Source organism: Canis lupus, chromosome 9 (genome assembly GCF_003254725.2).
Source record: "Canis lupus dingo isolate Sandy chromosome 9, ASM325472v2, whole genome shotgun sequence".
Taxonomy (NCBI): Eukaryota; Metazoa; Chordata; class Mammalia; order Carnivora; family Canidae; genus Canis; species Canis lupus.
In genome coordinates, this window is record NC_064251.1 from 47846042 (window position 1) to 47866776 (window position 20735).

The 20735-nt window shown below is 39.4% G+C and overlaps 1 protein-coding gene across 3 annotated transcripts in view; it reads left to right on the top strand.

Moving 5' to 3' along the window:
• The first annotated feature begins 5287 nt into the window (after positions 1–5287).
• Positions 5288–20735, top strand: part of PAFAH1B1 (platelet activating factor acetylhydrolase 1b regulatory subunit 1) — an 82802-nt gene continuing 67354 nt past the window's right edge. Inside the window, exon 1 of one of the 3 annotated variants that reach the window (XM_035721455.2) lies at positions 5288–5971. The gene's annotated coding sequence lies outside the window, so the exon portion shown is untranslated. The remainder of the gene's footprint in view (positions 5972–20735) is intronic. The other 2 variants (XM_049114889.1, XM_049114888.1) reach the window with 2 other exon arrangements.

Consider the following 20735-nt stretch of genomic DNA (forward strand, 5'->3'; position numbering starts at 1 on the left):
CTCAACCTCATTTCATTCTGCCAGGATTTTTTTTTTTCCATTTCCTGGACACAGCAAGGATTTTCCTGTCTCGGGGCCTTTGTACTTGTTCCTTAATCTGGAATCCTTTGGCTACTCCACTCTTAGCTTAAATGTCATTCATTCCTCAGAAATGTTTTCTCTTACCATCTTCACTCATGTAATCCTTCATATTTTTTCATCTCAAAACTGTTTATTACCATCATAGCTTGTCACTTTTTTTCTACGTCTTCTAACAGAATACAAACTCCATGACCTCAGGGATACTGTTTTGTTCATTGTGTCTGGTACACAGAAGGTACTCAATAAATGTTTGTTGAATGAATTGAAATTCTAGTCATTTTTTAAGGTCTGCTTTAAATCAATTCCTTTATAAAGCCTTCTTTGAGTCCTCTCAGTGAGAAGCTTTTACTCTACTAGGTGCACAAACAGACCTAAAAGGAAAGAAAGCTTGTTTTACTTTTCTCATAGTCTATCATGGTGACCTCTAGAATGAATTTAATATGCCCCTTTTTTTTAAGATTTTATTTATTTATTCATGAGAGACACACACACAGAGAGAGAGAGAGAGAGAGAGAGAGGCAGAGACACAGGCAGAGGGAGAAGCAGGCTCCATGGAAGGAGCCTGATGTGGGACTCAGTCCCAGGACTCCAGGATCACGCCCTGGGCCAAAGGCAGGCGCCAAACCTCTGAGCCACCCAGGGATCCCCTGATATGCCCTTTTGTATTTTCTTTATGTTAGCATTTTACAAATTGTTTTCCTATATATATTTTAAAAGGTTTCAGATTACAAAGTGCTGCTTCTAACATTTTTTTCTATGTCCTGGTTGAGAGCTTCACCTCTTTTAATAGTCTTTGTTTCTATGGCCTCCCAATATTCATGACACATGAGGATGTCATGATGCTGAGATGAAGAATGACTGGTTTAGTTGGACTTGCCCTCAATGACATGTCCATGCTTTGGAGAAATGAAGATACACAAATTAATTAGCTAAAATCTCCTACAGTGAGTCTCTTGCCAGTGGGTCATGGTTCTTTGATGGGACTGATTTACAGAAATTGTATACCTGAAAGATATCTTCTCATCATTTGCTATTTGCTTCCTATCAAATATGAACATATAACAATGTGTCTTTGCCTATAAACAGAGCATAGTTTCTCAAAATAAAGTTTTAATATTTGTGCTCACTGTTACACCTGAAACTAATATAATCCTGTATGTTGACTATATTGGAATTAAAATAAAATTAAAAAGTAATAATTAAGAAAAAAAATATTTGTGCTCATTGCAAATAGATTTTAGAAGACATTTTGTCCTCTCCCCAATAGAATTTTTGGAGTGTTTCTTCCAGTCAGCTTATTTGCAGAATTGTTTAAAACTAATTTCACTGCAGCAATTGAAACAAATGTTTCCATTTTGAAAATGTCTGCTGGAAAAATAAAGATCTGCAATTCAAATGAATGGGGAGATTGTTAAATTGTGGTAAGTAAAATGGATGTTTATACTTAATCTTTTCTCAAGAAACATCATCCAAAATATTTATTATTAAATGTTTCCTGGATAGATGTAGTAGATTCTATGTAAGTCCTTATGAATTATGATGGATGGCATCGATGTCCTGATTCTCCATTCTCAAAAGACAAGTGTTTATTAAGATGGATCTATCGTTTTAGCAACTGAAAAGAAAGTGCACAGAACCATAACACATCACTCTACATCAAGTTAAACACATAACACAGTTTTATTTCTGTTTGGAAAAATTATAATCCAAGGAAAGTTTTTATACATTCCTCTCAAGGGAGTTTGTATTTTAAAGGAGTGCTACAGAAATAAAATCTGATCTAACTTAGTGTGTAATTACATAAAAATAGATTTTTAAAAATGATTTTATTTATTTACTTGAGAGAGAGAGAGAACATTAGTGGAGGGGAGGGGCAGAAGGAGAGGGACAAGCAGACTCCCTGGTGAGCAGGGAGCCCAACCTGGGGCTTGATCCCAGGACTCTGAGATCATGCCCTGAGCGGAAGGCAAACACTTAACTGACTGAACTACCCAGGTGCCCCTAAAAACAGATTTTAAAGATTCTAAATACATGAGTCTATATAAACCTTGAGTTTTACAGCAGTCAGTACTACCAATTTATATTAAATCAGTGTTTATCAGTGTGATTCTGATTTCTTTCTGAGCAATTTTGTTGGTTTTTGGAATGTTCATTTTAAAAATAACTGATTTGGCATGCCTGGGTGGCTCAGTGGTTAAGCGTCTGCCTTTGGCTCAGGTTGTAATCTCAGGGTCCAGGGATTGAGTCTCGCATCCGGCTCCCTGTGAGGAGCCTACTTCTCCCTCTACCTATATCTTTGCCTCTTTCTGTGTCTCTCATTAATAAAATCTTTAAAAAATAAATAAAAATAAAGATAACTGATTTACTCAACTAATTAAGTACAAAGTAGTGTAATATCACACAATAATAAATATTTTAAAAGGTAAAAATGAGTGAAAGGTGGATTCTTAGAACGAGAGGTTATTTCATGTTTACTGTTACCAGACATAGCACAGACCAAACCTCTCTGTGCGTCCTCTTGTCCTTGTCTATCTTGAGAATTCCAAAGCTGAAAAAGACCCAGAGACCCTTTGATTTCCTTCCCTCCCTTCATGAAGAAAACCCCAAACCCTCCAGACAACCAACCCTCACTCATGCTCTTCCTGAACACTTCCAGGGTAGAGACAACCCTTCTTTAGAAAAGGAAACTTGCTTTGTTATCAAGCAACATAAATGGTTACGTGAGTTACCTACAATTCCTCACTAAGGCACTATATTTCACACATGCAGCATCACACCATTTCTCCCAGAAGCCTAATTACAAGTTAGCTATTTATCAGGTCTGTTTTTTTTTTTTTTTTTTTTTTTTTTTTTTTAAATTTTTATTTATTTATGATAGTCACAGAGAGAGAGAGAGAGGCAGAGACACAGGCAGAGGGAGAAGCAGGCTCCATGCACCGGGAGCCTGACGTGGGATTCGATCCCGGGTCTCCAGGATCGCGCCCTGGGCCAAAGGCAGGCGCTAAACCACTGCGCCACCCAGGGATCCCTATCAGGTCTGTTTTATGTAGACACCCAGGCCAGAGAGTTTTTTATTTACTTATTTAAAAGATTTTATTTATTTATTAATAAGAGACACACACACACAGATAGAGAGAGAGAGAGAGGCAGAGATACAGGCAGAGGGAGAAGCAGGCTCCCTGCAAGAAGCCCAATGTGGGACTCGATCCTGGTATTCCAGGATCACATCCTGGGCGGAAGGCAGAGGCTCAACTGCTGAGCCACCCTGTCCCATGAGCCACTCAGGAGTCCCCCAGAGAGTAATTTAGCCAAGGTCACACTTCTGGTAAATGACTGATCAAGGACTCATATCCAAGTTACCTCTTTCACTAACCCAGCAGCTTCTCAAAGACAGTGTATGCATTTACTTCCATAAGGGGAACTAATAAAATCAGTGAACGTAAGCCTAAACCTGTGTTAGGAAAAGAGTTTCTTTGGACTAAATATATATACATTTACATATATGTTATATACACACACACACACACATATATATGTTATATATATATGATTTTTATTTATTTATTCATGAGAGACAGACAGAGAGAGAGAGAGAGAGAGGCAGAGACACAAGCAGAGGGAGAAGCAGGCTCCATGCAGGGAGCCCGCCGTGGGACTGGGTCCCCGGTCTCCAGGATCACGCCCTGGGCGGAAGGCAGGGGCTCAACCGCTGAGCCACTCAGGGGTCCCTCCTTGGACAATATAAATTAATAATTATATAATCACACTAGATACCTCTTATTAAGAGAATATTCCATTTTGAAAGATTCAGAACTCCAACTCTGGCCTATTTTAAATTTTAGTTACCGTACAGAGCAATATAAATCTGGCCTATTTTAAATCAAACATCTCCTTGTGAAGTCAAATACATAGACTGCAAATCTTATCATCAGTATCTAAACTCATAATTTAGCAAGCACGCGCGCGCGCACACACACACACACACACACACACGCAGGAGTGAGCACCCTGTGAGGATAAAGTTCCAGGTCTTTCTTTGGGTGTCAGTTTCCAAACTTGGAAAGTATCTCAAACGTGTGTGACTAAGGAAAAGAATAGCTGAATCACATCTAAAAGTGAATCCTCCCAATTAAAAATCTATAATAAAAAATGAGATAATTAGGCATTCCATCAGCCTTTTAAACCTCAATAGCCCATCTCTCCAACCCAACCTGGCTGGGAAGTAAACCCGAAGGCCAGAGGTAGGAGAGGCCACAGCTTAGCCTGGGCTCCACTTACTTCTGAAACCCATCGGGGCCCGGACTAAACGGGTACCAACGGGTCCCCGCTGTTGGCCCGGTGAAGCCCGGAGAGCGAGGTTTCTAGGCAAGCGCAGGGAGGGGAGGTGAACAGCCGGGGTTCACGAGGTGCCTGAACAATCAGACGAGGGTCTAGGAAAAGGGAACCCAAGGTTACAGAGGCAAGCAGAACGCGAGAAGGAGCACCTCCTGCGCAAACTCGCTCGCCCGCCACTCGGTACCGCCAAGCCGCATCGTCCGCCAGCCCGCTAGGCGGAAGGGAGCGCGGCTCAGGGCCGGGCCCAGGCCGGCGCATGCGCCTCAGCCCTCTCCACTCCCGGCCCCCCTCCCCTCTCTCATCCCGGCGGGTCTGGGGCGGCGGCGGCGGCGGCGGCGCGGTGACGTCAGGGCGTTGGGGCAGCTCCTGTGACAGACGGAGCTGGAGCGGCGGGGCGGCGGCGGAGTCCGGCGGCTGAGATAGCGAGTGAGCGAGCGAACGAGCAGCGATCCCGGGGCCCAAGGAGCGAGAAAGAGGAGGAGGAGCGCTCGGGCGCGAGCGAGAGAAACCGCGAGCGCCAGGCTTGGGCTCGAGCCCCGGAACGGCTGAGGAGCCCGCCCGCTCCCCTCCCCTCCCCCTCCCCGGGACCGGGCCCAGCGCGCCATCCTCCCCCTCCCTCCTTCCCTCCCTCCCTCCTTCCTCCCTTCCCTCTCCCTCTCCCCCTCCCCCGCCGGTGGATGGGAGTGAAGGACGGAAGAGGCCCTGCGGAGGCGGCGGTGCAGCGCTCCGGTAAGCAGCGAGGGTCTGCGCCCTCCCCGCTGTCTCCTCCACTGCGCTCTGGCGGCTGCGGGCCGGGCCGGGCGGCCTGACGAGGTTGCTGCGCGGGTCCCCTCCCTCTCATTCTCCCCTCCCCCTGCCGCCGCCTCCTCCTTCTTCTTCTCTTCTCGCTCTCAAAATGGCGGCCGCGACGGCCGTTGAGTGAGAGACACGGGAGGAGGGGGGACAGGCCAGGGAGGGCGCTGCCCTCGCTCCCCTCCTCCCCGGCCCGCGTTCGGGGGGTGCCGGAGCCGCCGCGACTCCACCCGCGGTCCTCCCCGGGAAGAGATCGCCCTCCTCCTCCAGTGACTTAGCAAGAAAAGTATTCTTGGGTAGGAAGGGCGTGGAGAGAGCAGGTCGCTCTCTGATCTTGGGGAAAGGGTTTGGCCCTCCTCTCCCTGGCCGCGGCAGGCGAGCTCCGCAGTCCCCACCCCACCCGTGGTTGGCGGCTGGGGACCGGGCTCGGCCCCGCGCGGCCTCGGCGCCCAAAGGCCTTCGGGCGTTCCGTCCCCCACCTGTCCTTAGGATGGGGTTGACCTGAGGCGGACGGCCCAGCCCTTCCCTGCTCCCTCGGCGCGGTGGTCCAGCCTCTGCACCCGCCAGAGAGGAGCGGCCCGACCCCCTGAGCCATCCGCAGCATCCACCCACCGAATCAGGCAGGTTTTTCTTTTCTACCACTGGCTCCTGAGACGGGAGTTGCCTTTTGACGTTGTAACACAGCTTCGAGGCCCTCAGCCATTCCCCTTCATCTAATCTCCCCACTCCTTTAGGAAACGCAGTGCCTTCTTTAGTTTCCCAGGTGAGAAAATAGAAAATGTCTTTGAGGTGGTGGGGAAATTTTAACTCTCTCTCTCTCAACGTAAGAGTAGAGAAGTAGGTTTTCAGTATTTTAGATAAGAGAGAGCAAGGTCCCTTGGCTTTATTTGTTTTTCTGCCTTTCTTCAGTGACTTAGCAAGAAACTCCCTGGGAGGAAGGCAGGAAATTTTCTTCTGGGGTTGGGGTTTGGGTTCAAATTACATCAATCCTTTGGCTAAGAATTTGTGCTTTTGAATAGAAGAACCAGATTTGTGGTTTCATTCTCAATGGGCGATGTCATGCCAAGGTCCCCCCCTCCCCCTTTCCTTAAGAGGCAATCGGGAGAGAATAAAGATATTACTGTTATCCCGACCTCTAACATATAATCCTCGAGATTCGTAACGTTTTAAAGGCTAAATAAAAAATTTATGCCATTTTTGATAATTCTATTTATGTTGGGAGGTGATTGTTTTGTGTGAATTTCATTTGGAGTCTAGGGCGGAGGAGACAGCTTGGGCCTTTCATACCAGTAATGTCATACCTCCTCTTTTGCCACAGTAGTATTTGCTTAAAAAATTTTTTTTTGTTTCTGTTTTTTTTTTTCTTTTTTTCTTTTTTTTTTTCCCCTCTGCAGCAGGGCTTGATTGCTGCAGGGTTCAGTCTCTTAATCAGGAAAATTTCCTGCCTGGGTATGTCGGCAATGATATAATGTTGAATATATAAAAAGCTTTTACTTAAAAGAATTCTGATTTGGGTCTAAGGGCAGTTTTTAATATCTCATGGGTATCTTTCAAGACACAGCTTTACAAAATAACTGGCAATTGCAAATTGCAGTTTTTATTAAAGCAGAAGTGTAATCTGTATTTAGGGTGATTTATGCTTTCATGTTCTATTATAAATGATCATTGTTTGGATTGTTCAGAAGGGGAGGATCTCTTAAAACAAATTTGAAGCTGATATTTTTTAATAAATAGAGAAAGGAGCCCAATTTTTCTCGAAATACTTCTATATATATATAGATTTTGATAGAGATAACCCTATTTTGGTACCTACCTCCTCCCCTTTTAAAAATGGGCTAATATTTGTGGATGCTGTGAACAGCCATTGAGCTGAGGAGACTGGGTGGAGTAAGAGAGCAGGAGCTGTGAAATGCTAGATTGCCCTTTTGTAGCATTTTTCTTTTGCTTATGTTTTGTACGTTATTTGATACTAATTGGTGCTACAACAAAGGCATTTCTCTGTAGTAAATCTTAAAAGCTGATGTTTTTAGTTTCCACCATTTTTGCAAGGTGGGTATTGAATGATTGGGGGTAAAAAGCAGTGTCCCTGCTCTAGAGCAGACACTTATTGTCTTTCTGTATTTATATATGTACATATACACACACACATATATACAACCAGTGTTAATTTTTTTTGTTTTAGTCAAGTAAGTGTAAGTTAATGAATGCCAGAAATATTTGGAAGAAATAGAAAATATGGCAAAAACCTAAATAAGAATATTATAGATGTTTTCTTTTTCTTTAGTTTGCATTGAGACATTGAATCTGATTTTTTTAAAATAACATCAAAGATGAGTATAAAAAGATAATTTGTGTTAAAGGCTGTTTATAAAGGCTTTCTTCTTGTGTTGTCCCTTGAAAGGGACCTTTTGTAAGGTACTATAGTAAGAGAGGGTAGGTCACTTTAGTGTCTTGCATCAAGTATTCATGTGAATAGACATCTTCAAAAGAATGTCAGATTCATGCGGTAAATGTGATTTTGATGAGACCTAAGACTATTTATCAACATATGCTGTTTTCACACTTTTGCTGTATTTAATGTTAGAAGGTAGAAGGGTTCATATGGTAAAGAATGAATAAGGTAGGAATGGTAATTCAGTATATTATGTGATGTATTCCCATCCTAGTATTTTAAGGTATAAAAGTGCACTAAGAGTGGTGATTTTTTGGTGGATTATTCATTCATCAGGAGCTTAAAATACTTTGACTTAAGAGAGCTTTAGTTCCAAATATATATCTGTGGATGTTTCTGATACACGTGACAGTATCTTTTGCTTCATTTAGAGATCAGTTTATAAAAAATTCTTCATAATCCTGTATTTTTAAAACTTTTAATGAGATTAGGATAGATTTCATTTTGTAGTAGAATTATTTGGTATCTATTTTTCCAGTTAAAATAACTCTACTATATTAGAAATTTGGAGATGTTTCTGGAAGGGAAAAAATCAGTATCATAACTTTTCTAGCTAGAACATCCATGTTTCATTGTCTCTATTTTATTTTCCAATGTAAATATTTCCCTTCTATGTATTAAATAAAATTTATACCAACATAAATTGCGCGTACCCCTGGCGGCTCATATTGTAGGTGCTCAAGAAAAAATAGGACCTTTTTGTTTACATGTGGCTCATCTTATTCATAACTTGTCATCTTAATAAACAAGCCATTGAAACTATGTTAAGTTGACAACGTTAGTGTGGAGGTATCTTTAAAAAACAAACTCAAAGCAAAATCTTAGGGCAATCAGAATGAATTTTCATTTTTTTCCATTGAGTTCTACAGTAGTGAGTCATGTACTCTTTTGCCAAAGGGACTTAAGGTTCAGTTGGTTTTAAATTGAGCTGGCCATGTCTGCTGTGGTCCTAAAAGAGATTTTTTTTTTTTTTTTAATTTGCTTCTAAGTGTCTGTTTTGAAAATACTTTACTGACAGGTACTTGTTTTCATGGATGTTGGAGAGAAATAGTTAAATGTAAAGTGGAAATTCTTTGCCAGTTTTCTTAAGTCTTCTACAATAGGACTGTAATTTTTTTTACTTAAAATGTTGCTCTACTTAAAATAAAACTGATGGTATGCAGTGAGTTCTGAAAAGATAAAGGAAAAAAAAAAGATAAAGGAAAACCTGTTCTCCTGAAGATGTTTAGCTGCCGAGTGAATTAGTTGCTGAAGGCCAAGTGATTTGAGAAATCCGTACTTCATGAAAAAAGATGCTATAGTATGAGACTAATAATGAATTGCAGCTAAAGCTTTTTGTTTTAGCTTTGTTGCTAGTTTGGCATGACACTTTCAGGTACTTAAATAGAACCTTGGTTTATGTATGTAAGCTATGTGTGTATTTTTTAACCTTGCAATGGCAGTTAGATTTCATTGATATTTGTGGAATGCTTTATACTCAGTGGATACAGGAATCATAAGTGCTTATTATTTTGATTTATTGTTTTTTCTTAAAAGATGATGGCTTTTGGTTGAAACATCCCTAGGTAGGATTGTTCTGTGCATTTATTAAGGATACTTCTGGAATAATATCCTCTAAAGTCATTGTCATTTAACATTGTCATATACATGTCCCTGGAACTTATAAGTGTATTGAACATGGTACTCATTTTCATTTGTTCTGCTACTTTTGAGGCAGATTGGTATTTTTGCGGGTGAGAGAACTAAAATTTAGAGAATGTCTTTCCCTAAGGTCACATGTTGGGTTAGCAGCTAGAATGAAGTAAGTAAGGCATTGAACCACTTGGGTATTGCCTTGTATGATTCCTTAGTCTTTCAACAAAATGGACCCTTTTGATGACTATCCTTGAGTTTGTGAATTTTTCTTTTCTAAAATGGTGAAAATCCATGACATTTATTGCCTGCATCATTTAAATTGGCATTTAACATACAGTCTTGTATTGTTAACTATTTTGCTTGTATAACAGCTTAGGCATTTGAGTAGGGACTCCGAGAAAGTGCCTAATTCTGCTTTACAGTAGTAGTAATGAGTAAATAAATACTTGTTGTATACATGCAGGTAGTATTAATAAGTGTTAATAAATTAATATTAAATATTTAAGTCATATTTAAGTAAATATACACAAATAGTATTAATAAGTAAGTAAATACTTGTTGTAATAGATTGAGTGCAGGGTTATGTGAAAGAAAATGTGCTATGCTATATAGTTCTTTGTAATAGCTGACTTCCAGTGATCTTTCAGGAATTGAGGTGAAGGAGGGAGAAGTGTTTATACTTCCTTTATAGGGATTTTGTGTTCTAGGGAACAGGGTCACACTCCTGAATACTTGTATCAGGGCCACAAAATTGCCATCTGTAAGAAGTGGATTAACCCACCTGGATGCATTTTATGTGTGCATTTTATAATTATTTGTTTTTTTGCATTTTGATAATCTGTTCTTTGAGCTCCTATGTGTTGACCAGAACTATTGACAGTTAACTAAGGCTGTTAACATTTTCTGAGAGACTCTTGATAACAGTGAAATTAAGAATCTGGGAAATTGGGATCCCTGGGTGGCGCAGCGGTTTAGCGCCTGCCTTTGGCCCAGGGCGCGATCCTGGAGACCCAGGATCGAATCCCACATCGGGCTCCCAATGCTTGGAGCCTGCTTCTCCCTCTGCCTGTGTCTCTGCCTCTCTCTCTCTGTGACTATCATAAATAAAAAAAAAAAAAAAAAAAAAAGAATCTGGGAAATTTTCAAGGACTTTAAATTTTTTTTAAGATTTTTTATTTTATTTACTCATAGAGACACAGAGAGAGAGAGGCAGAGACACAGGCAGAGGGAGAAGCTCCCTGCATGGAGCCTGACGTGAGACTCGATCCCTGGTCTCCAGGATCATGTCCTGGGCTGCAGGCGGCGCTAAAACCGCTGCGCCACCGGGGCTGCCCAGGACTTTAATTTTTTAATTTTGTGTTTATTAAGATTTTGCATATTGATTAGTCCAGCTTTTAGTCTATGGCAAAGATAGAAAGCTATATTTTGTAATATAAGTTCTCTGTATGGATAAGGCACATTTTACTCATCTTTCCGTGTTTGTTTTTATTTTATCAAAAATATACTGACTACAGGATGCCTGGCTGGCTCAGTCAGAAGAGCGTGTGACTCTTGATCTCAGGGTCATGAGTTTGAGCCTCACATTGGGTGTAGAGATTATTTAAATGCAAAAATAACTTTAAGAATAAAATATGCTGATTGCAAAAGAAGGGAAGGTGAAGATGAGTCAGTTTTATTGATTATTTGGCGGTTTTTTGGTAAATTTTAATTTTTAAGGTTGGGGAAATTTATGCATTCAGCATTATCACAGAAAATAAATTAAGCTGTTGACTAAAACCATATATGAATATTCTAGTAGTTAACTCCACAATTTGTCAGCTATTTGTTTTGAGCAGAAGCTTCAGTTTAAAAAAAAATAAAAACCTTCAGTTTCCTCATCTATATAAATGGATAATGTTGACAGTGTCTAACTCACAGAATAGTGGCTACTGTTGAATGGCTTCTAAATCCTTCAATAAATGATTTTTTTATTGTTACTTTTTTTAAAGAAAGAATTTAAATAGTTTTTCGAATAAGTAGTCATTAATGTTAACATAGTAGTTCCTTTTTTAAAAAAAGATTTTATTTATTTGAGAGAGAGAGAGGGCGCACATGAATAGGGGGAGGGGCAGAAGGAAAAGCAGACTTCCCACCAAGTAAATGTGGAGCCCGAAGCCCAGGGTTGATCCCAGGACTCTGAGATCATGACCTGAGCCGAAGTCAGAGGCTTAACCAGCTGAGCCATCCAGGTACCCTTTAATTATGGCAGTTTTTATAATTTTAAGTATATTTCTTTTCTAAAAAATTTGTTTGGGGGGGCACTTGTGATTGAGGAGAGGGGTGGAGGGCTAGGGAGAAGAAGAGAGAATCCTAAGCTGACTAAGGATTCCAGAGTGTGATTCCAGAGTGTGATTCCAGTGATGCCCTATCTCACGAATCCGGAGATCCTGACCTGAACAGAAACCAAGAGTCAGGCACTTAACCAATTGAGCCCAACAGGCACCTCTTAAAAGTGTATTTCTTAAGAGTTAGGATTAGGGATTTTTTTTTCTCTTTGGTATCCATTATGTGTATCTGTTTGGTATCCGTTATGTGTATCTGAAGCCAGTAATGGCTTCAAAGTCTTTTTTTTTTTAAATTTTATTTATGTATTTATTTATTTAGAGAGCATGTGTGCGCGTGCGCAGAGGAAGAGGGAGAGAGAGAATCTGAAACTGACTCCACACTGTGTTTGGAACCCAATGTGGGTTTGATTTCACTACCTTGAGATCATGACCAAAATCAAGGGTCTGACCTTTAACTGACTGAGCCACCCAGGCGCCCCTCAGAGTTCTGTAATAGGCAGAGTGATCTGTATAAATCCATGCCAAATGGAATAATTTATTTTTTTAACGTAAAAGTAAGTTGCAAAGCATTTTACTTAAACTGAGAAGTATAGTTTACATCTTTAACAGAACATTTTTGTTTGTACTTTTAAATATTATTATTATTTTAAGATTTTTTATTTATTTATTCATAGAGACACAGAGAGAGAATGAGAGGCAGAGACACAGGCAGAGGGAGAAGCAGGCTCCATGCAGAGCCCGACTCAGGACCTGATCCAGGGTCTCCAGGATCACGCCCTGAGCTGCAGGCGGCGCTAAACCGCTGCGCCACCGGGGCTGTCCTCTTTTAAATATTATTAATAAAGTTTTTATTTTGGAATAATTTTAGATTTACAGACAAGCTGTAAAGATAGAGAGTTCATATACCCTGAACCCAGTTTTCTCCATTGTTATCATCTTACATCTTGGGGTACATTTGTCAGTCTTAGTATTTACTATTAGCAAAACTCCAGACTTAACCTGGTTTTTCCATTAATGTCCTCCTTCTGTTCTGGATTCAACCTAGGGCACCACATTGCATTTGGTTATGTCTCTTTAGTCTCTTCTGGTCTGTGACAGTATCTCAGCGGTTCCTGGTTTTTCATTAGTTTGAGACTTACTTGACAAGTAAGTATAGTACTCGTCAGGTTTCCAGTAAAACCTCTCCCAAACTGAGTTTGTGTGGTATTTTTCATCAGACTGGGGTTTTTGGAGGAAAGAGGTGAAGTGCACTTCTCATCGTATTATGTCTAGGGCTACATGATATGCACAAAACATCGCGGGTGGTGTTAATTCTTCACATTTAGTTAATGTATTATGTGCCAGTTTTCTCTACCCTAAATTATTGTTTTTTTTTCTTTCTCCTACTTTATTCTTTGGAAGGTAGTCAAGTTCCATGTTGGGGGGGGGGAGGCAGTGTTTACATATGTTCATTGAAATTCTTTTGTAAAACAGATTCATCTCCTCTCCCCATTGAGTAAAACAGTTTATATTTTTGACTGTCAGAAAATTTTTGCTTAGAATTTTATTTTTTTTAGATTATCTATTCATGAGACAGAGAGAGAGAGAGGCAGAGATGTAGGCAGAGGGAGAAGCAGGCTCCATGCAGGAAGCCTGATGTGGGACTTGATCCTGAGACTCTGGGATCATGCCCTGAGCCAAAGGCAGATGCTTAACTGCTGAGCCACCCAGGCATCCCTAGAATTTTAAATATTAAATATTATTTCAAGTAACCCTAAATTTTGCCTGGGTTCCTGAAAAGTAACTATAGCTTGGAAGCTAAAGATCAAAGAAAGCTTTGGAAAAAACATTTTTAAGTGAATTATATATCCCTCCAGAAATTATTCTGAGAGTAAAGTTGAGATTTCAGAGAAGAGTTCCCCATTTCCCCATTTTAGGGCTTGTTTAGAGGGAGACTGGTGTGATCTGAGAAGCAAAACAAATAGAGTATCTTAGTCATTGATTTTTTTGCTAGTATTTGAATATACCAGATAATAAGTTTTAAATAGTACAGCAGAAAGCAAAACATTCTGACTAATTAGACTCTTCTTTTCTTTTTTTTTTTTTAATAAATTTTTATTTATTTATGATAGTCACACAGAGAGAGAGAGAGAGGGGCAGAGACACAGCAGAGGGAGAAGGAGGCTCCATGCCGGGAGCCCGATGTGGGATTCGATCCCGGGTCTCCAGGATCACGCCCTGGGCCAAAGGCAGGCGCCAAACCGCTGCGCCACCCAGGGATCCCTAGACTCTTATTTTCAAAACAGAACTGGTAGATCCATGTTCTGAAAGATATTTATTTTACACTAAGGAGAATTATAATTTGAGAATAGGATTATTTTTGAGAGTTACAATTGCTACAGTTTGTTTTGTTTTGTTTTGTTTTTGCCCTTCCATTGTAACACTATAGAGATTTGCATTGGGTTTCTCTTTAAAAAAAAAAAAAAAAAAATCCTGGGTCACCTGGGTAGCTCAGTTAGTTGACCGTCCAACTCTTGATCTCAGGGTTGTGAGTTCAAGCCCTGCATTGGGCTCTGCACTGGTTGTGAAACCTGCTTAAAAAAAATAAAAATTAAAAATAAAAAAAATAAAAAAATATTCACACCATTATATATCTTTCTCTTCTAAATTTTCATCAGATTTTTTTAGGGATGTCTTGGTGGCTCAGTCGGTTAAGCATCTAACTCTTGATTTTAGCTTGGGTCAAGGGATGCAGTCCTATCTGTGACTCCAAGCTCCATGGGGGTCTGCTTGGGATTCTCCCTCTCCCTCTCATGCACACGCGTGCAACCTTACTCTTGCTCTCTAAAAATAAATAATTCTTTAAAAAAATTAATTTTCATCAATTTTTTTTGTCCAGCAAACATTTATTTAGCTATATTGAATCCCAAGTACTGAGGATACAAACGTGATTGTCCCTGCCCTTGAAGATCATAAAGTACCTAAACACATACTTAATATGCAAAGGTAGCATAATAGTGCTATAATCAAATGTACTTGCTGTGATGAGGGCCTGGAGTTTTCAAGGAAGTCTTCACAAAGCTGTTGAACATATTTGAAGAAATCTTGTTATGTTGTTTGGGTTTCCAGGCAGAGAAAGTGATTTGTTCCCAGTCTTATGACTATATCTTGTTTGGTGAGAAAAGTTCCAAGTTTGAGTGTTGCTGGGCGGTGAATTAGTATAGAGACGTTCATCTGGCCTGTAAAGCTGGGTGTTAATGGACCATCTTCATCACATGTAGATTTTTATCTGTTAAAAATGTAAATTTCCAGGCTCCATCATAGACTTAAGAGTTGAAGGAGGACCAAGGTTGGGGAAGTTTTTTGGTTATTGTTGTTCGTGTGTATTTTAACTGGATAACCATTAGGTGTACTGAAGACTTGAGTCCTAAAACATTTGGTGTTTTTGTGTTTCATATGTCTACCGGTATAATTAATAATAGAAAAAAATTTGTTTTTTTATTGCTCGTTAATCTTATAAGGCATTAACTGATTTCTGTCATTGGGATGTAGTCAGTACACTCTGTTGTAGGAATCATGCTGAGGTATGAGAAGGTGCTCCAGACTGGGGGCAGCAGAAGTAAAATCCTAAAGATCACAAAATGGGGGAGGAGGAAGACTTACATTATATGATGCTCAGTGTTACTGGCATGTGAGCAAAGTGGGACTTGACTAGAAATGAGACTTGAAATATGGGCAGGGAAGTAGCATAGTTCATTGATTAAGAGCACCATCTGTGGAGCCCAGATGCTGAGTTCAACTTTCCACTCTGCTGCTGATATACTTACGTTATCTGTATTTTACACGTGTGTGTGTGCGTATACACTCGTGCAACTATATAAAGGCTGGTTATTTACATTCTCATAAGTAGTTGTGAGGAGTAAATGAACACTTGTAAAACACATAAAGCAATGATTAACATAAAGTAAGTGTTATATATTGTTAGGCAGAAAATTCTTTTTAGGTCAATTCCAAAAAGACAAAGCTTGAATAATAACTTTATTATGTGTTTTTTATGTTGTAACTTTATGATGAGATTTATGATTTAAAGATAATAGCACCATGGTGTAATATTTAAAAATTTTGAAGTGACTATTCAATCATTAATAACATTAAAATTTGTTAATTCTGTTATATCCATTTTTTTCATTGTTTATGAAAATACAGTAGTAAACCTTGATAGCCAGAATATTTAATAACTTATTAATTTCTTGGGTAAATCTTAGCTCCATGCTTCCTTCCCTATTTCTAGATTTGTTAGATTGGGGGGCTATTTTGTTATTTTTATTAATTTCAGGATAGTTAACCTACAGTGTTATATTAGTTTCAAGTGTAAGGATTTGTCAGATTTTAAGAATGGCTTTTTTTTTTTTTTTTTAACCATTCAGGTGGCTTTATAAAAGGGGTAAAACTTGATTGAAATGAGAACTTTTGAATTTTCTCTTGATTCTTGTGAAATAATCAAATGGGTAGGAAATTCAGTATCCTTATGTAGTCCCCGCGCCCCCCATGTAGTATTTAAAATCTGGATCCTGGGTTATAGTGGTGTACATTGTATATGATATCTGTCACTTAGGCTGTTGCAGGGCCTATCAAATCTCCCCCACTAAAGATAGTTGAGAAAGATGATATGTTGAATGAATAACTGGAGTGAACATGGAAGGTTATTTTAGGTAGAGGGAACAGCAACATACACAGGTGCAAAAGTGTGAAAAATTATTACGTGTATACTGGAAAGTAGTTTGGAAGAGGGGATTTGTTGGGTATGTATGAATATGAGGCTGATTGATAGACTTTGTAAATTATATTCTATATATATGATAGGTGATTTGGAAGTCAACAAACATTTCCAAGCAAAGATGAGCATTATGATCAAATGTGTATTTTAGATAGTAAATGTGGGTGGTAGTGAGGGATATAGATTGGAGTTTGAAGGTCACTTAGGAGGCATTTTCAAGAAAGAATGATTAGTGCTTGAAATAAGATCGTGACGATGAAGGTTACTGATGAGGGAAGGTAGAATTGTGAATAAGTAGTGTGATGGAGAGAGAGAAGTATTAGAAGACATCTCAGATTTGTAGCTTGGGTGTCCCAGTAAAATTGAGAAACTGGGTGTTGTTAGCCACATGAGAGAATAAGAGGAGGAATTATGTGGGATGTTACATGAAGCAGCTAATTTTCCTGAACCACAGTTCTGAAGTCACTTTGCAAAGAATTAGCTTTTTACTGTCTTTAGTGAGCCATACATGAAAATGCAAAGGGCATGTTGCTGAAAACATGCTATTTATTTTTTATTTTTTTCTTTTTTTTTTAAAATAATTCTCCTTTTTTATTTATTTATGATAGTCACAGAGAGAGAGAGAGAGGCAGAGACACAGGCAGAGGGAGAAGCAGGCTCCATGCACCAGGAGCCTGATGTGGGATTCGATCCCGGGTCTCCAGGATCGCGCCCTGGGCCAAAGGCAGGCGCCAAACCACTGCGCCACCCAGGGATCCCGAAAACATGCTATTTAATAGATACCAGCTGAATCCTAATTAGGCATTCAAGGACTTTTCGTGTCCTGGCACATCTTTTCATCCTTTTTCTTACTGCCTACCATATATCCTGTAATTCAGTTTTATGAAAATACTATTCCTTAAGGTGTTTTCTTTTTTTTTTTTTTTTTTTTTTAAATTTTATTTATTTATGATAGTCACACAGAGATAGAGAGAGAGAGAGGCAGAGACATAGGCAGAGGGAGAAGCAGGCTCCATGCACCGGGAGCCCGATATGGGATTCGATCCCGGGTCTCCAGGATCGCGCCCTGGGCCAAAGGCAGGCGCCAAACCGCTGCGCCACCCAGGGATCCCTCTTAAGGTGTTTTCACTCTACCATTCCCTTCCTCTTTGCATACCCTGACCTGTCAGTCTTCTGAATTTGCATCCCAGATCTTCCCTTTCCAGGCATCTTTCCCATTTTTTTTTTCACCTGAAAGAAATTTTCTTTTCCTCTCAGTTTATAATCCTATGGTATCTATTACTTTTGCTCTTGTTTTAGCTTACATCACGTTATGTGATGTATCGAAGGAATTAATGCATTTAAAGAGCCTAAAACAGTATCTAGCACTCACTATACATTCAGTAAATGTTGATCATTGTTATTATGGTGATGATGAAGATGATGAGTTGATAATGGTAATAGGACAGTACACGTTTCACTGATTTTTCTTGTCCTTCGACACTAGGAGAACAATGTCTCTTTTACTTTGCTTATGTATGTAAAAGTGCAATACTGTGCCATATTGCCATTTCAAAGTGAAATTACTGTCTCTGTCTTCATTATTCCTGAGCTCTGTTGAGGGAATTAAGATGGTAGACAAGCCCTTAACACTGATTATCTCATTCTTTCACCACAGCTGTTTGAGGTGGGTAGTAAAGCTCCTTTTATAAATGGGCAAGTAGGCTTAGGAAATTTGAAAATTTGCTCTAGGTCACATAATTTGTAAGTGACCAGGTTGATATTTGAACCTTCACTATTTGACTCCAAGATTGTACACAGTAGGACCTCAAAAGTGTAGGATTTAGTCCTTCAGTGCTTTTATATCATTTACATAATCAACTTGTCAGAGGCCCTATGATGGGACTTATACCCAGAAGTGTTTTTTGTTTTTATTTTACATATTTATAATTTAATTAATTTATTTTAATTATGGAATATATCAAACATGCAAGGGAAAGTACTTGCACTAATATAAAAAAAATCCACATAAACTCTCAAAATTGACATGTTAACATTTTGTTGTACTTGATTTAGTTGAAGAAATAAAGCATTACTATAGTTGATGTCCTTTTATACCTCTTTCTAATCCCTTTCCCCTCCCTCACTCTTCCCAGTGGCAAAGTTCCTCTTAAAGTTTGTATATATCCTTTTGTTCTGTTTTTATATAACCGTAAACTGTACATATATGTATCCATAAACTATGTCTAATAATGCTTAAAAGGGCGATGCCTGAGTAGCTCTGTCTGTTAAGCATCTGCCTGCATCTGCCTTTGGCCCAGGTCCTGATTCTGGGATCCAGCTCCTCATTGGGCTCCCCATCCCTTTCTCTTTGTCTCTACCCTTCCCCCACCCCCATGCTCTCTCTCAAATAAGTAAATAAAATCTTTTTAAAAACAAGACCAAAAAATAATGTTTTGAGGATGCCCGAGTGGCTCATCTGACTTCAGCTGGGGTCATGATCTTGGGGTCCTGGGACTGAGCCCCCCGAGTCAGGCTCCAAGTTTAGTGGGGAGTCTGCTTGTCCCTCACCCTCTGCCCCTCCATCTCATTTGTGTGCTTGCTCTTTCTCTCTCAAATAGATTAATGGAATCTTTAAAACAAACAAACAAACAACTTAAAACTTCTATGAATATTACAGTGTAAAAAGTTGTGTTTTTTTAACCTAACAAAATGTGTATTACTAATATATGTTGATCTAGTGTATTTTGTTGTATAGTTTATTACATATGATTATACTATGATTTTTTTTATACCACAAAAATAGACATTTAGGTTGTTTCTAAGTTTTCATAACAGACACAGTACTTCAGTAAACATGAAGTTGTGTGTAGACGACATAAAATTGTCTTTTGTTTTTGCATTCCAGAATTTATCCTAAGGTTAATTAAATATTTGTTATTAGTAATTTTTATACTTTGAATAATAGAACGGATTGTTTTGTTGGCATTGATTTTGAGGTTGTTTTGGTTTTGACTTTGTTTTGTTTTTAGACTATAAATTCTTTTTTTTTTTTTTAAGATTTATTTATTTATTTATGATAGACATAGAGAGAGAGAGAGGCAGAGACAAAGGAGGAGGGAGAAGCAGGCTCCATGCCGGGAGCCCGATGTGGGACTCGATCCCGGGACTCCAGGATCGCGCCCTGGGCCAAAGGCAGGCGCCAAACCGCTGAGCCACCCAGGGATCCCCCTAGACTATAAATTCTTAATTCCTGTTTTTCTTTAGTCTTTTCAACTGTTCAGAAACCCATATTAATTCAGTACTGAGCTAGTTTACAGTTAGGCAGCCTTTAGGTGAAACTAAATCTATAAATGCATTTTTCTTTGTATCATTAAAACAATTCTTTTGAATCACCATTTAAAAATGAGCTATTTTGCATAAAGTCTCTATTTTTTGGATTATCCTGAAAAATTAGGAACTCTTGGAACCGTAGGTCCACATTTTCCCATGGCAGCAGTTAGCCCAAGCTGAGTTGCAGCTGCCCTTCTGTAGATGGGCATAAGCTCACCAATGAAACAAGTTCCTACCACTTCATTACTGTTTATTATTGCCCTTGCACTATTTGTTATAGTGAAGAAACACTTCTTTGTTGATGCTTCTATAGAAAGTGGACAAAAGTATAGTTGGACCACTGCAGTAGTCAACAAAAGTAGAACAGTATATTTCTCTGAAAGTGAAGAATATTGTAATACGATTAATATGCAAACAAAATGAGTCTTATATGGAAAGATTACAACCTTGCCGACTTTGCTAATTTATATTACTTGCATTGTTCTCTGTAGACATGTGTTTGTGATCTCTAAATTTTTGTGTAAGTAGCTGAGGACTGCTGCATAGTACAGTTGAAGATCAAAAAGATATTAAGATAGTTTGTAGTTAATGAAGTTCTGTGTGATGCAAGATAGTCACTTTTTTTTTCTTTTAGCTGTTTTACATACCCTTGTTCTAGAAAGGTTTTAAGCAGAGGCATTGAAAACTGGCTTAATCTCAACTGTCCTACCTTTCCGCACTGTTTTCTTATTTTAAATATTTTATCTATTTATCTGAGAGAGAGACAGAGATAGCGAGAGATAGCACAAACTGGGAGGAGAGGGAGAGGCAGTGACTCCTGCCTGATGGGGGACTCCATCCCAGGGCCCCTGGATCACAACCTGAACCAAAGGCAGACACTCAGCCACTGAGCCACCCAGGTGCCCCTTGACCTCCCTATTTATTAGTCTTTGTATTTGATTTGTATCCCTTTACTTAAGGCAGTTTATAAAGATGCACACACTACAAAATACCATAGATTAAAAGTGAAAAGAGAGAAGAAACAAGAACAAAGGGTAAGGATAACATG